The 15,420-nt window shown below is 47.3% G+C and overlaps 1 long non-coding RNA gene across 1 annotated transcript in view; it reads right to left on the bottom strand.

The window, feature by feature from the left end:
• LOC147107622 (uncharacterized) overlaps nt 1-14,590 on the bottom strand; it is a 118,003-nt gene extending 103,413 nt beyond the window's left edge. The window contains exon 1 of the long non-coding RNA XR_015080923.1: nt 14,377-14,590. This is a non-coding gene — a long non-coding RNA (uncharacterized LOC147107622). The remainder of the gene's footprint in view (nt 1-14,376) is intronic.
• Nucleotides 14,591-15,420: the final 830 nt, after the last annotated feature.

The raw sequence follows: 15,420 nt of genomic DNA, 5'->3' as shown, positions 1-15,420 counted from the left end.
GCATCAACACGGAAAGGATGGCTACCTACGTGGAAATGATTGCTGCCTCCGTGGTAAGGCTGGCTACCGTAGAGGAGAGGATGACTACGGTAGAGGAGAGGAGGGCTACGGCCATGGAGGAGGTTAGTCGCCAGGGTATGGAAAACATGGTGAGTGTTCAGCATAGAATAACATCTCTTGAGGAGCGATGGGCATCTATTGAACAGAGAAACCAAACCATCATGGAAGCCCTTCTGAGTAGGACTGCCATTGCAGATACGGGTCCCCATGGCCCCCCTGATGTGCAGCAAGGTGCTCTCAAGCCACTTGCAGGCACTGGGGGGGATCTGGCCCATGAGAGGGAGGTTGGTGGCAGACCTCAAGGAAGTGGGGGCTCTTCTCCAAGCGCTCACACTTCCATGCCACTGCAGAGCCCTCGGTCAGAGCCCCGCTGGAGTCCACACCCAACTGAGATAGACGTCTCAACTCCTGCACAGCTGCAGGAGCAGCAGACTGCTGGCGAGCACTCACAGGCTCGCCACCCCAGAGGACGCCCGCCAAAGGTGTCGAGACAGGAGCAGCAGGAAAGTGAGCAAGGGGCCTCCACATCTGCTGAAGCCACAGGGGAACCATTATGTAGGAGCACACGTAAGAGGAAAATAAAGCACAAATAGTCACAAAGGTAGTCACTTGGGTGAATTGTGTATTTTGTAAAAATGCCATCAGTTGTTTGTTTTGCATAAAAATTCTGATGGCAACTGCTGCAGTTCTGGCGTGTGTCATTTCATGAATGGGGCTTTCACATTGAGGGCTTAGGATTACTTGCAGTTGTCAGGATGCTGGTCAAATAGCTCGGAATCCGCAGGGTTTGGCCATTGTCGATGCTCAGGTAAGAAGCTGTGAGGCAAAAGAGTTTTATTTACTAGGCTAAGCAAATCTGGCCAGGATGAATGCGTTCCTTGCATCCCGGGCAACAATGTTCTCGCGTAATGCTGCCGCTGGTTGATGGGCCTCTGCAGGATGCTCGTTCTCGCCCTCCTCCTCCTCCTCCTCCTCCTCCTCCTCTTCCTCCTCCTCCTCCTCATCATCATCATCATCATCATCTGAGGAGGGTATGTGAGGAGCCACTTGGTCCTCAGGAATCTGCAAGCTACGACGCTGTGCCATGTTGTGGAGTGCACAGCAAACCACGACGATGCTGGAGATCCTGGCTGCTGAGGACTGTAGGGCTCCACCTGATCTATCCAGGCATCTGAAGCGCATCTTCAGTAAGCTGATGGTTTGCTCAATTACAGATCTAGTGGAAATGTGGCTGGAGTTGTAGCGCTCCTCAGCTTCGTTGGCTGACCTCCTCAATGGCGTCATTAGCCAAGTCCTCAGGGGATAGCCCTTGTCTCCAAGCAGCCATCTGTGAAGTTGGTCTGGTGGACTGAATAGCAGAGGCACACTAGACTGGTGCAGTATGAAGGAGTCATAGCAACTGCCAGGGTACTTGGCACAAACATGCAAAATCTCCTTCTTGTGGTCACACACCGGCTGAACGTTAAGGGAGTGGAAGCCCTTGCGGTTGACAAAAATACCTGGATTGCAATGGGGTGCCCTAAGGGCCACATGTGTGCAGTCAATGACGCCCTGCACCCTTGGAAAGTCTGGCAGATGAGCTAATCCAACTGCTTGTGCCGTCACATTTGCGCGATCCCTGGTGAAATGGATCTGATTGTGTGCGTGATGCAAGTGTGTGCGGCCGACTGGGAGATGCCGCTGATGTCTGCTGCTGATCCCTGGAATGAGCCTGAGGCAAAAAAGTTGAGTGCGGTGGTGACTTTGATGGCCACTGGTAAGGAGTGTCCACCTGGTCCTCTGGGCAGCAGGTCTTGCTGTATCATTGCGCAGATGTCAGTCACTACCTGTCGCGAAAGTTGGAGCCGCCTTTGGCACTGCTGCTCAGTCATGTTGAGGTAGCTGACCCTGTGTCTGTAGACCCTGTATAGTGATCTGGGTTGTTATGGTTGGGGTTGTCCACCGCTAAGGTCGGGGGTTTTACTTCCTGTTAAGGTCAGCAAAGGTCAAATGCCAGGATGCAGGCCTGATGTATGTGTTTCCCAGTTGTTAATAAAGTACTCGTGTTAAATCTACGATATCGCCTCCTTGAGTCCTTGTTCCACTTAATGGATTTATCACATTTGGCAACGAGGCAACTAAAGGACCCTGCATAAAGAAGAAAAGTCTGCCGGGACCTTTAAACAACAAAATCACGAGCTAAAGTTAGCTACAAGCTGGAAGGGAACGTGGCTGCCATGGTAGGAACGGTTTCCGCTTTTGATATTCAAGCACAAACCTGGGAAGAATACTGTGAAGTGTTGGGTTATTTTTTCGAAGCAAATGAAATAAATGATGCCGGAAAAAGGAAAGCCATTCTGCTTAGTTCAGTGGGAAGCCAAACCTACAGTTTGATGAAAAATCTGCTCAGTCCTGAAAAGCCTGGAGACAAATCATTTGTTGAATTAGTGGCCTTGCTAAAAGGACATTTCAACCCTAAGCCTAGTGAGATTGTACAGCAGTTCAAGTTTAATTCAAGGAACAGAAAAGAGGGAGAGAGCGTAATGGACTATGTAGCGGTGTTGCGTAAATTAGCACAAGATTGCAATTATGGGAACAACCTGAAGGAAATGCTGTGAGGTAGGCTAGTTTGCGGAATTATGGACGACCAAATGCAGCGTAGATTATTATCCGAGACTGGGCTTACTTATGAAAAAGCATTGGAACTTGCTCAAGCCATAGAGACAGCGAGCCGAGATGTATAAGAAATACAGGGTTCAGACAGGGCTAATGCTACGCAAGTTACAGGTCAGGTTGTTGTGCACAAGTTGAACATGCGTCAGAAACCACAACGTAAGCATGTGAAGGCATGTTATAGATGCAAGGGCGATCACCTGGCGAGTGAATGCCGGTTTCTGGAGGAAAAGTGCTATAAGTGTGGGAAACAAGGACACATAAAACGAGCTTGCAGGGCGAAATCACCTGTGGAGGAATCCAAACCAAAAGGGGGAGGACAGCAAAACCAAGGGAGAGAAGTGAAAAAACATGGGGCACACCACATCAGCGGGGAAGCTGAGGAAGAAGAGGACATGTTCATAATGTATAGCATGTTGGAGAACATTCCAAAAGTGTCTCCTATCACATTGCAACTGACAGTAAATGACTCTAAGGTGAACTTTGAAGTGGATACAGGGTGTGGCGTGACCATAATGAACAAGGCAGAGTACTCAAAATTGTGGAACCGTGCAAAAGTTCCAGAGTTAAAGCCTTGCTCCCTGCATCTTAAAACATATACAGGCGAACGAGTAGCGACATTAGGTACAGCTAAGGTGACTGTGCAACACAGGGACACAGTGGAACAGCTACCTGTAGTTATAGTATCGGGTACCGGACCAAACCTGTTAGGTCGGGGCTGGATAAAAGAACTTAAATTAGACTGGGGAGCAGTACATCAAATAGATGCGGGCAAACAGTTGACTTTGCAAGAAGTGTTGAGTGAACATGAGAGTGTGTTCAAGGAGGAACTTGGCACATTTAATGGCCACCCAGCTAAGATTTATGTAGAGAAGGAGACACCACCAAGGTTTTTTAAACAACGACCTGTGCCTTATGCCATGAAGCCAAAGGTAGAGGCTGAGCTTGACCGTCTATTGAGAGAGAACATACTGGAGCCGGTGAAATGTTCGGAATGGGCAGCTCCCATAGTACCTGTTTTAAAACCGGACAATTCGGTAAGACTCTGTGGAGACTATAAATTGACTGTCAATCGGGTGTCCAAACTAGAGCAGTATCCTATTCCCAAAACAGAGGATCGCTTTGCAAACCTAGCTGGAGGAAAGAAATTCACAAAGTTGGATATGAGTCATGTCTACTTGCAGATTACACTGCATGATGAATCAAAGAAGTATGTCACCATAAATGCACACAAGAGCTTGTTTACATATAACCGCTTACCGTTTGGTGTCTCATCTAGTCCAGCTATCTTCCAGAGGACAATCGAAGGTGTACTGCAAGGGATTCCACATGTTTCCATCAATCTGGATGACATTCTGGTGATGGGAAGAACCGACCAGGAGCATCTGAGCATTCTGAGAGAGGTACTACAGAGATTGGAGAGGGCAGGGTTCCGGCTCAAGAGGAGTAAGTGCACTTTCCTGGGGAATGAGGCAGTGTTCCTGGGACACAGAGTGGATGCCACCGGGCTCCATCCACTCAAGGAGAAGGTACAAGCACTGCAGGACGCCCCTGCTCCTACAAATGTGGCTGAGTTAAAAGCTTACCTGGGACTGCTGAACTATTATAACAGGTTTTTACCAAACTTGTCAACAGTGTTAGCACCTCTTCACAAACTACTGCGCAAGGAGACACAGTGGCAGTGGGGAGAGGAGCAGGGGGTTTCATTTGAACAGTCCAAGAAACTGATGCTGTCGTCGGATGTGCTGGTTCACTACAATGCAGAGAATGACATCATTCTCTCGTGACACTTCACCTTACGGGGTGGGAGCAGTTCTTTCACACTGCATGGAAGATGGAACTGAAAGACCAATAGGGTTTATGTCCTGAACTCTAACAGCAGTGGAAAAAAACTATTCCCAGTTAGACAAAGAGGGGTTAGCAGTAATGTTTGGGTTACAGAGGTTCCACAAGTACATATATGGCAGGAAGTTCACCATATGCACCAATCATAAACCTCTTATCTCTCTTTTCAATGAAACGAAAGCAGTTCCACAGATGGTGTCACCCCGGATCCAGAGGTGGGCCGTGACGTTGAGGGCATATGAGTATGTCATCGTCTACAAGGCGGGCAAGTACCATGGGAACGCAGATGCCTTGAGCCGTCTTCCACTGCCAGGCACACCTATCCGTGCAGCTCCAGAGGACAGAGTAATAATGTTGGAGGACACTGACACGGCACTTGTGACTGCAGAGCAAGTAAGAACATGGACAGGTAAAGATCCAGTACTGTCTAGAGTTCGAGAATATGTGGTGAGGGGATGGCCACAGCATCCGGAAGGGGCTGACTTCACACCCTACAGTGTCAGGAAAACAGAGCTGAGTGTGCAGGATGGTTGCGTGTTGTGGGGCGCACGAGTGATTATTCCACAGCCAGCATGACAGTCTATCCTAGAGCAACTACATCAGTGTCATCCTGGGGTCTCGCGTATGAAAGCCTTGGCTAGGAGTTACTTGTGGTGGCCAAAGCTAGATGAGGAGATAGAAAATCTAGTCAAGACATGCAGCACTTGTCAGGAACACTGGAAGGCACCAGCAGCGGCTCCTCTCCACCCCTGGGAGTGGCCGGATAAACCATGGAGAAGATTGCACTTAGATTATGTGGGTCCATTCATGGGGAAGATGTTCCTCATAATCATTGATGCACATTCCAAATGGATGGATGTTTAGCCTGTAAATTCTGCTTCCGCCACTACTACTATAGACTGCCTGCGTCGGAGCTTCAGTAATCAAGGGCTACCGGAGATCGTGGTAAGTGACAAAGCCACTTGTTTTGTGAGTACAGAGACAAAAGAGTTCTTGAGGAAAAATGGCATAGTGCAGGTGACCTCGGCTCCATATCATCCGTCCTCAAATGGACTGATGGAGAGAGCCATACAAACATTTAAAGAGATGATGAAAAAAAGTGCAGAAGGGAGTTTAGCAGCCAAAGTGTCACGGGTTCTGTTCAGCTACAGAATAACACCTCAGTCCACCACAGGACTCTCTCCTGCTGAGATGTTATTAGGTCGTAGACTACGCTCCACTCTTGACCTTGTCCACCCAGACCTAAAAAGGAAAATGGAAAACAGACAAAACAAACAAAAAAAGAACCATGACAAAAGAACAAGGAGCCGAAGTTTTGGAGAAGGAGATGCGGTCCTTGCCAGGAATTTCAGTTATGGACCTAAGTGGATTCCTGGTTTCATAGACTCAATGACCGGTCCAGTCTCATACAAGGTCATGTTGGGAGATGGTAGGGTAGTACGCAGACATGTAGATCAGATATTTACCAGACAAGGGGAAATTGAAATGAAGGTTCCAGATGCAATGGCTGAGGACAGGTTGGCCCCCAGTTATTCAAGTGCATCTGTGGTGACACCACCAGGGACAGCGACAATTCCACAGGAACCCATTCGTCAAGAGGGAACCATCATTGCAGAGTCAGATACTCCGAGCACTGCTCAGGAGCAGCTGGTGGCTTCACCACAAACAAGCAGGGACTTTACTGTTAGACGTTCACAAAGGACTCGTAAGCCACTAGAGAGATTGATACTGACCTGTTAGATTCGTCAAGTATGGAACATGGTGAATGGAGACTTCTTATGTGATCCTTAGGAATGGTTGTTTGTTAAGAAATTCATACTGAAATCTTAAGGGGGGAGGGATATAGTGATCTGGGTTGTTATGGTTGGGGTTGTCAACCGGGTGGTGCTGTAGCCAATGGTGCTGCTAAGGTCAGGGGTTTTACTTCCTGTTAAGGTCAGCAAAGGTCGAATGCCAGGATGCAGGCCTGATGTATGTGTTTCCCAGTTGTTAATAAAGTACTCGTGTTAATTCTACGATATCGCCTCTTTGAGCTTGTTCCACTTAATGGATTTATCACACCCTGTTTGGGGGTATCTTTTGCACTGACGGGCTTCCATGCGCTGGCCCCTTCTGGCCAGTGCTGCCTCAGGTGGGTGAGCAGCAGCCTGTCGCTCCTGCTCCTGCTGCTGCTGCTGCTGCTGCTGTTGTTCCTGGTTCTGCTGCTGCCGTGCCTGGTGCTGGAGGTCCTCTAATGCCAAGAAGGGAAGGAAAACAAGGCCTCACATGCTTCTGGTAGATGCCTCAGTTGAGGAAGCAATGTTGAGGGTGGTGAGAGGGGTTTCGCAGGAGGTCACACTGAAGAAGTGTGTGAGGCTCCAACCTTCCACAGGTGTGGTTAAACCTGGTAAAAGTTGCCCCAGGCCTGAGACAACAAAGTCCTGCTACCTGCAAATGAAGACTGCTCAAATCTCCTTTTTAATGGTTGGCCTGCAGCTGATAGTCAGCAAGCCAATAGTGCTCACGCCAGGTTTCACAGGCGTGATCCCCACCAGGCGTGATTTATGTGGGAAAAGGGTTAAACAGGCAAGGGCGTGTTAAAATGAGATTATAAAGGCCAATTAGTGCTGTTTAAGGGCCCTAAAGACCAGTCCCGCCTGTTGCAGGCGGGACTGATTCGGGACCATCAGACACGCCTGGGTTAAAATGGCTAGGTGTCTGGAAGTAGGCGGGGGGCCCCGACCCCCAGGTTTTGCGATTTTAACCCCCCACATGCCTCAATGCCCGCCTGACGCCTGAGGTAAAATTGAGCCCAACGTTAACTCTGTTTCTCTCTCCACGGATGCTGCCTGGCCTGCTGAGTGTTTCCAGCATTTTCTGTTGTTATTTCAGATTTCCAGCATCCACAGTATTTTGCTATTGTTCAAATAAAATAATAATAATAATAATAATCAACTTTATTGTCATTGTTAGTGCACAAGTGCAGTACAACGAAATGTAAGCTTGCGGCTCCCGAGAGTGTACATTTTGATTAAGACATTTAACATTCAACATTCATTTGGCTTGTAATACATAAACATAAACATAATAAAGTGCATTGGCAGATGTGCAGGCTTTAGAGTTTATTTGTGGAGTTCAGTAGGGTGACAGCCCTGGGAAAGAAGCTGTTCCTAAATCTGGTCGTTCGGGTGCGAATGCACCTGTAGCATCTCCCAGATGGCAGGGGGGCGAACAAACTGTGGCTGGGGTGGGTAGGGTTTTGATGATGGTCAGTGACCTCCGTAAACAGCGTTTCAGGTAGATGGTCTCAATGGTCGGTAGCCGGGTGCCGGTAATGCGTTGGGCAGTTTTGACTACCCGCTGCAGGGCTTTCCGGTCATAGGAGCTACAGCTGCCATACCACACTGTGATACAGTTCATCAGGATGCTCTCTATTGTGCAGCGATAAAAGTTAGAGAGGATCAGGGGTGACAGGTTACATCCCTTCAGCCTCCTTAGGAAATATAGGCGCTGCTGGGCCTTCTTCACCAAAGAGGAGGTATTGAGAGACCAGGAGAGGTCTTCCATGATGTGGACTCCGAGGAACTTAAAGCTGTCCACCCTTTCCACCACAGCCCCATGGATGTGGATGGGGGTGTGTCTTCCGCCTTTAGACTTCCTGAAGTCCACAATGATTTCCTTGGTTTTCTTGATGTTAAGGGCCAGGTTGTTATTGGCGCACCACTTCACGAGATGCTGGACCTCCTCCCTGTAGGCTGACTCATTGTTGTTGGTGATCTGGCCTACCACGGTGGTATCATCCGCAAACTTGATGATGGTGTTGGAACCATGAACAGCCACACAGTCGTGGGTGAAGAGGGAGTAAAGGAGGGGGCTCAGCACACATCCTTGTGGGGCCCCCGTGTTCAGGGTCGGGGGGGGCGAGGTGTGGTTACCTAATTTGACAGACTGGGGTCTGTTAGTTAGGAAGTCCAGGGTCCAGTTGAAGAGGGAAGTGTTCAGGCCAAGAGTGTGGAGTTTGGTGGCCAGCTTGTTGGGGACGATAGTGTTGAATGCCGAGCTGTAGTCTATGAACAGTATTCTGATGTAGGTCTCTTTACCGTCTAAGTGTTTCAATGCAGAATGTAGAGCAGTTGTGATTGCATCCTCCGTTGATCTGTTTGCACGATAGGCAAACTGGTGTTGGTCAAGAGAGGCGGGAACACTGGCTTTGATGTGAGCCAGGACCAGTCTCTCGAAACACTTCATTATGATGGGTGTGAGTGCGACAGGTCAATAGTCATTCAGACACGTCACAGCCGTTTGCTTTGGCACAGGAATAATGGTGGCGGTCTTGAAGCATGTAGGGACTACTGCCTGGGCCAATGACAGATTGAAGATGGCGGTGAAGACATCAGCCAGCTGATCAGCACATTCCTTGAGTACCCGTCCAGGGATGCTATCAGGTCCAGCAGCCTTACGTGTGTTCACTCCGCGTAGAACACCCCTTACGTCGGAGGTCGACAGAGTGAGCACCTGGTCTTCCGGGGGTGGCAAGGCTTTGGTAGCCGGCTCCCTGTTGTCCCTGTGAAAGCGAGCGTAGAAGTTGTTAAGCTCCTCCGGAAGGGAGGCATCGCTAACCGGGGGGCTGGTGTTTTTACTCTTGTAGTCAGTGATGGACTGGATGCCTTGCCACATGCGCCGGGGGTCCGAGTTGTTGTGGAAATGATCCTCAATCCACAGTGTCTGTTTTCTTTTGGCAGTCCTGATACCCTTTTTTAGGTTGGTCCTAGCTGCACTGTAAGCCGCCGCGTCGCCAGATTTAAATGCTACATCGCGTGCTTTCAACAGCGAGCGGACCTCCCCGTTCATCCAGGGTTTCTGGTTGGGGTATGTCCTGATATTTTTATGGGTCGTGACGACCTCGACGCAACTGTTGATGTAGAAAAGCACTGTGGATGCGTATTCCTCGATGTCAGTATGGGCAAACATGCTCCAATCAGTGTGTTCGAAGCAATCCTGAAGCTCTGAGACTGCCCCCTCTGGCCACACTTTCACTGATCTTACTGATGTTTTCACTCTTTTGATGAGCGGTTTGTATGCCGGGGCTAGAAACAGGGAGAGATGGTCAGACTTCCCAAGGTGGGGGCAGGGAATGGCCTTATAAGCATCTACAATGCTCGTGTAGACTTGATCCAGTGTGTTCTCCCCTCTTGTGGGGCAGGAAACATTCTGGTGGAATTTCAGGAGTACAGATTTTAGGTTTATGTGATTGAAGTCCCCCGCGACGATAAAAGCTCCGTCTGGGTGCGCAGTTTGTTGTTCGCAGATGGCCCTGTAGAGGTCCTTCAGTGCTAGTTTGGCATTAGCATGTGGTGGGATGTAGGCCGCAGTGATGATAACAGCCGTGAATTCCCGAGGCAGGTAGAAGGGTCTGCACCTTACCATGAGGAATTCCAAATCAGCCGAGCAGGACCTATCGATTATGTCCGTGTTAGTGCACCAGGCATTGTTAGTGTAAATGCACAAACCGCCTCCCTTGCTCTGCAGTTCTGTCGGCGCGGAAGACCGTGCGTCCTTCTAGCTGAATGGTGGTGTCAGGGATGCCGTTGTTCAACCAGGTCTCTGTGAAGATCATGGCGCAGCATTCCTTTGTCCTTTTCTGCGAGGAGAGATCAAGTTTGATCTCATCCATTTTATTTTCCAGTGACCTAACGTTGGCCAGGAAAATACTTGGGAGGGAGGGTTTGTGTGGGGCCCTCTTCAGCCTGTTGTGGATTCCGGCCCTCTTGCCCCGCTTCTGTTTGCGCTCTCTGCGCGGTCTGTGCCGACTTCCGGCTGGGGAAGGACGCCACGCTGGTCCCGGGGATCGGGCGATGTCGGGAGGCAGATCGACAGCGCCGAGTGTGAGCCGCACACAATCGGCCCCGATATCGAGAAGCATCTGCCGGCTGTACAGTAGCCTTCTTCACTCCATCTAACCCCTTTAAAGGTCACAAAAATGTGAGCTTTGTTTTAAACGTAATCTGTTTTTCAGTGAGGCCAAATTAATGTAAATCAGTTCCTCCTTTATTGGGTCATTTAACCTTACTTTTAATTTTGGAAGTTCTACTTTTCAACACATAAACTTCTGCAATTTCAGCTAGCTTGCTCCCCAGTGCGATAAGGTTTTGTTTCTTTGACAAGCAAAATATACATTTACGGGTGACCAGCAGGTCCAACAAAACCATTCTGCTCATATGGTCAGGCTTGCACAAGAACGCCAGATTTCCCCAGTACACATACACCAGGGATGAAAGGCATATAAATCTTTGATATATTGGGAAAAAACCTAATACCTTGTTCCAAAAAATCCTTGGCCCTCAACACAGCCACATTACATGTGCAATAAAGTTCCTTCAGCCTCATAATATCGCCAACTTTCTATGGTGGTCTGATATCCATTTTTTGAAATCTGCTGGGAGTGATGTAAAACCTGTTGAAGATCTTTAGCTGGATGAAGCAGAGGCGAGCATTCCACGTGGCCCTTCTAAAATTGGAACAGATGTGTTACCATCGCTTGTTGCTAAACGCTGATCTTGTATTTACATCCCACATACCTTTGGCTGAATTGGATACACATCTGAAGTAATTATCTACAAATTTCTATGAATCCATTTTTATTATTTTTCAGGAAATAATCCAGGTGTGAGTAACCTTGCTTTGGAGTTTCCCACTGCCCCATTATTTTTATTACTGAGGCTTCCACCTGAAAATATATAAAGCAATGAATCTGCTTCAGTCCAACGCATTGTTTAAAATAATTAATGGGCCGGTTTTGGGAGTGTTAAACCCTGCCAATTTCCTTTTTTCTGTGTAAAGCCCTGGTTCCCATTCATAAAAAGGGGACTTTTCTAACTGAGAAGGTGAAGTTGAGAGGTAAAAACGCCTGATGGTCCCCGGCAGTGAGTTTCTAAAATGTTAAAACCCTGAAGGTTTCCAGTAGGGTGTTTCTAAAATGGTACCCATAGTTCTTCCCATCCCATAAGAAGTTATTTTTTTATTTTTATGAAAAAGTTGACAGGAACCAGAAGTGATGAAACATAACGGGCAAGATTTTCATTGGGCCGTGGAGGCGGGATTGGAGGCGTGTGGGGGGTTAAAATCCCGAAATCGGGGGTCCGGACACCATCCCGCCCCCAACCCGCCTCCATGCCAGTTTCAAAGGAGGCGGGTACCCGCCCCGCACTGGGACCTGCCTCCCCGAGGCGGGAAGGGGATTAGTGCCAATTAACTGCCTGTTAACAGGTAGTTAACAGGCAGTTTTTAGCCTAATCCCTAATTTTAATGCTGAAGTGTGGGATTCATGACGGCTCCAAACCACGCCAAGTTAGAGGAGGCGGCCCGTCGGGATGAAGGGCTTGGAGGGGTCGAGATGTCTGGTGTTGAGGTGAGTGATCGGTGCATGAGTGCAAAGGTAAGTGTGTTTGGTGTGTGTAAATTGTTTAAAGAAGTTCTACTTACATGTACTTACCTTTACAGCCTTTCTTCCTTCAGGTCTTGGGAGTCACTCATCTCACCGGCACAGAAAGCAGAATGGCTGCGAGCTGTCAAAAATTGCAGCATTCAGCTTTCTGTTCTGGGGAGATCTCTAAATCATCCTGACAGGAAGGAATTAACTTAGAGTACAGATTGTCAGTGTTTGACAGCTTCAAACAGCTGTGAAACGCTGATATATCATCTGTCAAAAGGTCTTGACAGATGAAATTTCAATCTGTGACGTCACCTGTTGCCGGGTGGCCCTTAATTGGCCTGCTGAGCCCACTGGGCTCGCGTGGGTTGGCTAGAACTCGATGGAGGCGGGACTACAACCCCGAAAGTTGTAGTCCCGCCTTCTACACGCCTCCTCAATGAAAATCCAGCCAACATGATTGTTGGGGGGTGGCATGTTAATTTTTACATCGTCTGTATCCCGCCAAAGAGAAATGGCAAGAAGAGCCATTTGTGGACAGCCTAAACTTGACTAAGCACATTGGTATTAAAGGGTATAATGTTAACAAGCTCTCAGTACTGTATGCCATCCTTAAGCTACACATTAAGCGCAATAATTGGGAATCACAGGACCTAGATAAAGGAATGATGTCAGATTATTCCAATTTATCTGATAACTTTCCAAATTGATTCAGCAATTGTAATACAGCATTCTAGGATGATGTCAGTTGGAGAGGAATATATTATATTGAACGATACAGCAAAAAGGAAAGCATTGAATAGAATATATATATTTTAAATCATAAAGAAGGCAACATCATAGAAGCAGGACAGAACTCTAATAAATAAAATGATTTACACTTGAGATGCCATGAGTTGTTTTTCCAGAGAGAAAGGAAACTGCATTGATAATTGGACTAGATTTACCCTTCCACCTGATTAACTTGCCAAGCTAACTAATTTGGGAATACAACTTCTCTGATCATTCTGAGCTGTGCTCTCTTACTGCTTCAATGCCTTTCTGTGACCTACAGCATTTATCTTGGCAGCAATCTTCATCCCATTGGGCATTGTTTACTTTGTATCTAAAGGAGACATAAGCACTCCTGTTGGTGCTTCTCTGCTCTTGGAGAGGAGACATGGAGATCAGAACAAACAATCTGGGCCTGGAAATGACCCCTGACAGGTAGCATTACATATAGGGAGAGTAATGATATAGTAGTACCATTTCTAGACATTCCCTGAACATCAGTTTCAGTATGGCCATTGTGAAGCATTCCTTTAATAATCAGAATCTAACAATGAATTAGGCACAATTATTTAGATTGACACAGTTAGATCCATACAGGAAAAATCAGTCAATCTTGAAGTGAATGTAGCTGTAGGTATTGTTTTATACAGACCAGTTTCGCATTTACAATTGAACCTCCTAAGAGGAAGACATTAATTCAGCCTACTCATCTTCATTCAAATTGTCTGATGATTCAATTATTTTTAGCACAAAAAATGACTTTAGTTTATTTGGAGTAGACTGTAACAAAAAAACAGGCGCACTGTCCAAACCAAAATCCCAGCTGACAACCATCAAATCTAAATGAATAAGGCAGTCAATCCCCTGAAATATCATGCTATTGTTTGTAAAGTTATTTTAAACCTTAATAAACTTGTTCCTCTTCAGTTAACTTTGGATTATATATTTTGAAACCTAAAACAAGTTCAAATTCAAACTATATTTCCCAGCATTCTATGCTCTTTTCTAGTTCTAGACTCCCCAGCCAGGGGAAATATCCTCCCTGCATCTACCCTGTCAAGCCCTGTAAGAATTTTGTATGTTTCAATGAGATCACCTCTCATTCTTCTAAACTCTAGAGAATATAGGCCTAGTCTACTCAATCTCTCCTCATAGGACAATCCCCCCATCCCAGGAACCAGCCTGGTGAACCTTCTGTAACCGGTTTCTGCGGTGGCCAATTTCCTATGGCCCCTGCCGCAATCGGCAATTATTGTAAGTGGTTTCGGCCCACCCGTAGTGAGCACGCAAACCCCCTTACTACAAGTTCTGGGCAATAGGGATTACTGAGGACAGATTTGAACACGGACAGTGTTTTCGGGCTCACCCGTACAGTGTTTATTAAGGTTGACAAAAACCACTCCACTCGCATACAGTATGAGCAGTGTGAACACAACAGTACAGTTTAAAACAGTACAACCTTGACTTGTCCAACAAGCCCCTGCCATGCTGACTTACCACGGCCTAAAAACACCCTCCTGTGAACTAAACTATCACAGGACCCTTCCAACACTAAACCCCCTCTGGTTTGGTAGGAACATACAGGCACCCCCTCACACAGCTAAGTGATCTTGTGGGTGTGTAGGCTTGGCAATACTCACCTAGATTGCCCTTTGATCTTGCTTGCAGCTTCCTCCTGTACGTCTCGGCTACCTGGTTCCGTACCGGCCTTGCGGCATGCGAGTAGCAGCCTTAATCGAAGTCCGTCTCGGTTGGAAGAGCAAGGCTCAGCTCCTCTTGATGTTCCGTTGTGTGGAGAACAGGAGAGAGAGAGAGAGCTATCCAAACTGCTCTCTGATATACCCCTCCAATACACAGACCGCTGTCTGTGGTTTTAATTGACACATGGCCTCAGGGAAATGTTTTCCAGGCTTCCTTCCAGGTTTGGATGGTTTAGCTCATTTCGATCTCCCAGCCGACTGACTTAATGAGCTCATCTTCTCCAGAAACAATGAGTCGCCAGCCTTGTTATTCAAGACTTGGGAATGGGCGTCTCAGGCCATTGTTCCCAAGGACAATTCGTTTCCATACGAATGCAACCTGGTTACATGAGACACCTTCAGCTTGAGTGGTTTTTCACTGCTCCCCCCCCCCAAACAGCCTGTCCAGTTTTTAATAAGGGTATATGTTCATAATCTAAAAATCCATGGAGTCTGCGCTGACTGCTACACTTCATTGCACTCCCTCTATGGCAAGTATATCCTTCCTTAGGTAAGGAGATCAAAACTGTATACATTACTCCAGGTGTAGTCTTACCAGGGCCCTATATAATTGCAGTAAGACGTCTTTACTTTTATACTCAAATCCTCTTGTAATAAAGGCCAATATACCATTTGCTTTCTTAATTGCTTGCTGTACCTGCATGTTAGCTTTCAGTGATTTGTGTACAAGGACACCTAGGTCCCTCTGAACACCAACATTTCCCACTCTCTCACCATTTAAAAAATGCTCTGCTTTTCTATTTTTCCTACCAAAGTGAATAACTTCACAGTTCTCCACGTTATATTCCATTTGCCATGTTCTTGCCCACTCACTTAGCCTGTCTATATCCCCTTGAAGCGTCCTTGCATCCTCTTCACAACTTACATTCCCACCCAGCTTTGTATCATCAGCAAACTTGGATATATTACATTTGGTCCCCTCAT

Source organism: Somniosus microcephalus, chromosome 14 (genome assembly GCF_052327205.1).
Source record: "Somniosus microcephalus isolate GS21.2 chromosome 14, FLI_Smic_1.0, whole genome shotgun sequence".
Lineage (NCBI taxonomy): Eukaryota > Metazoa > Chordata > Chondrichthyes > Squaliformes > Somniosidae > Somniosus > Somniosus microcephalus.
This window is presented reverse-complemented; position numbering and strand designations above follow the sequence as displayed.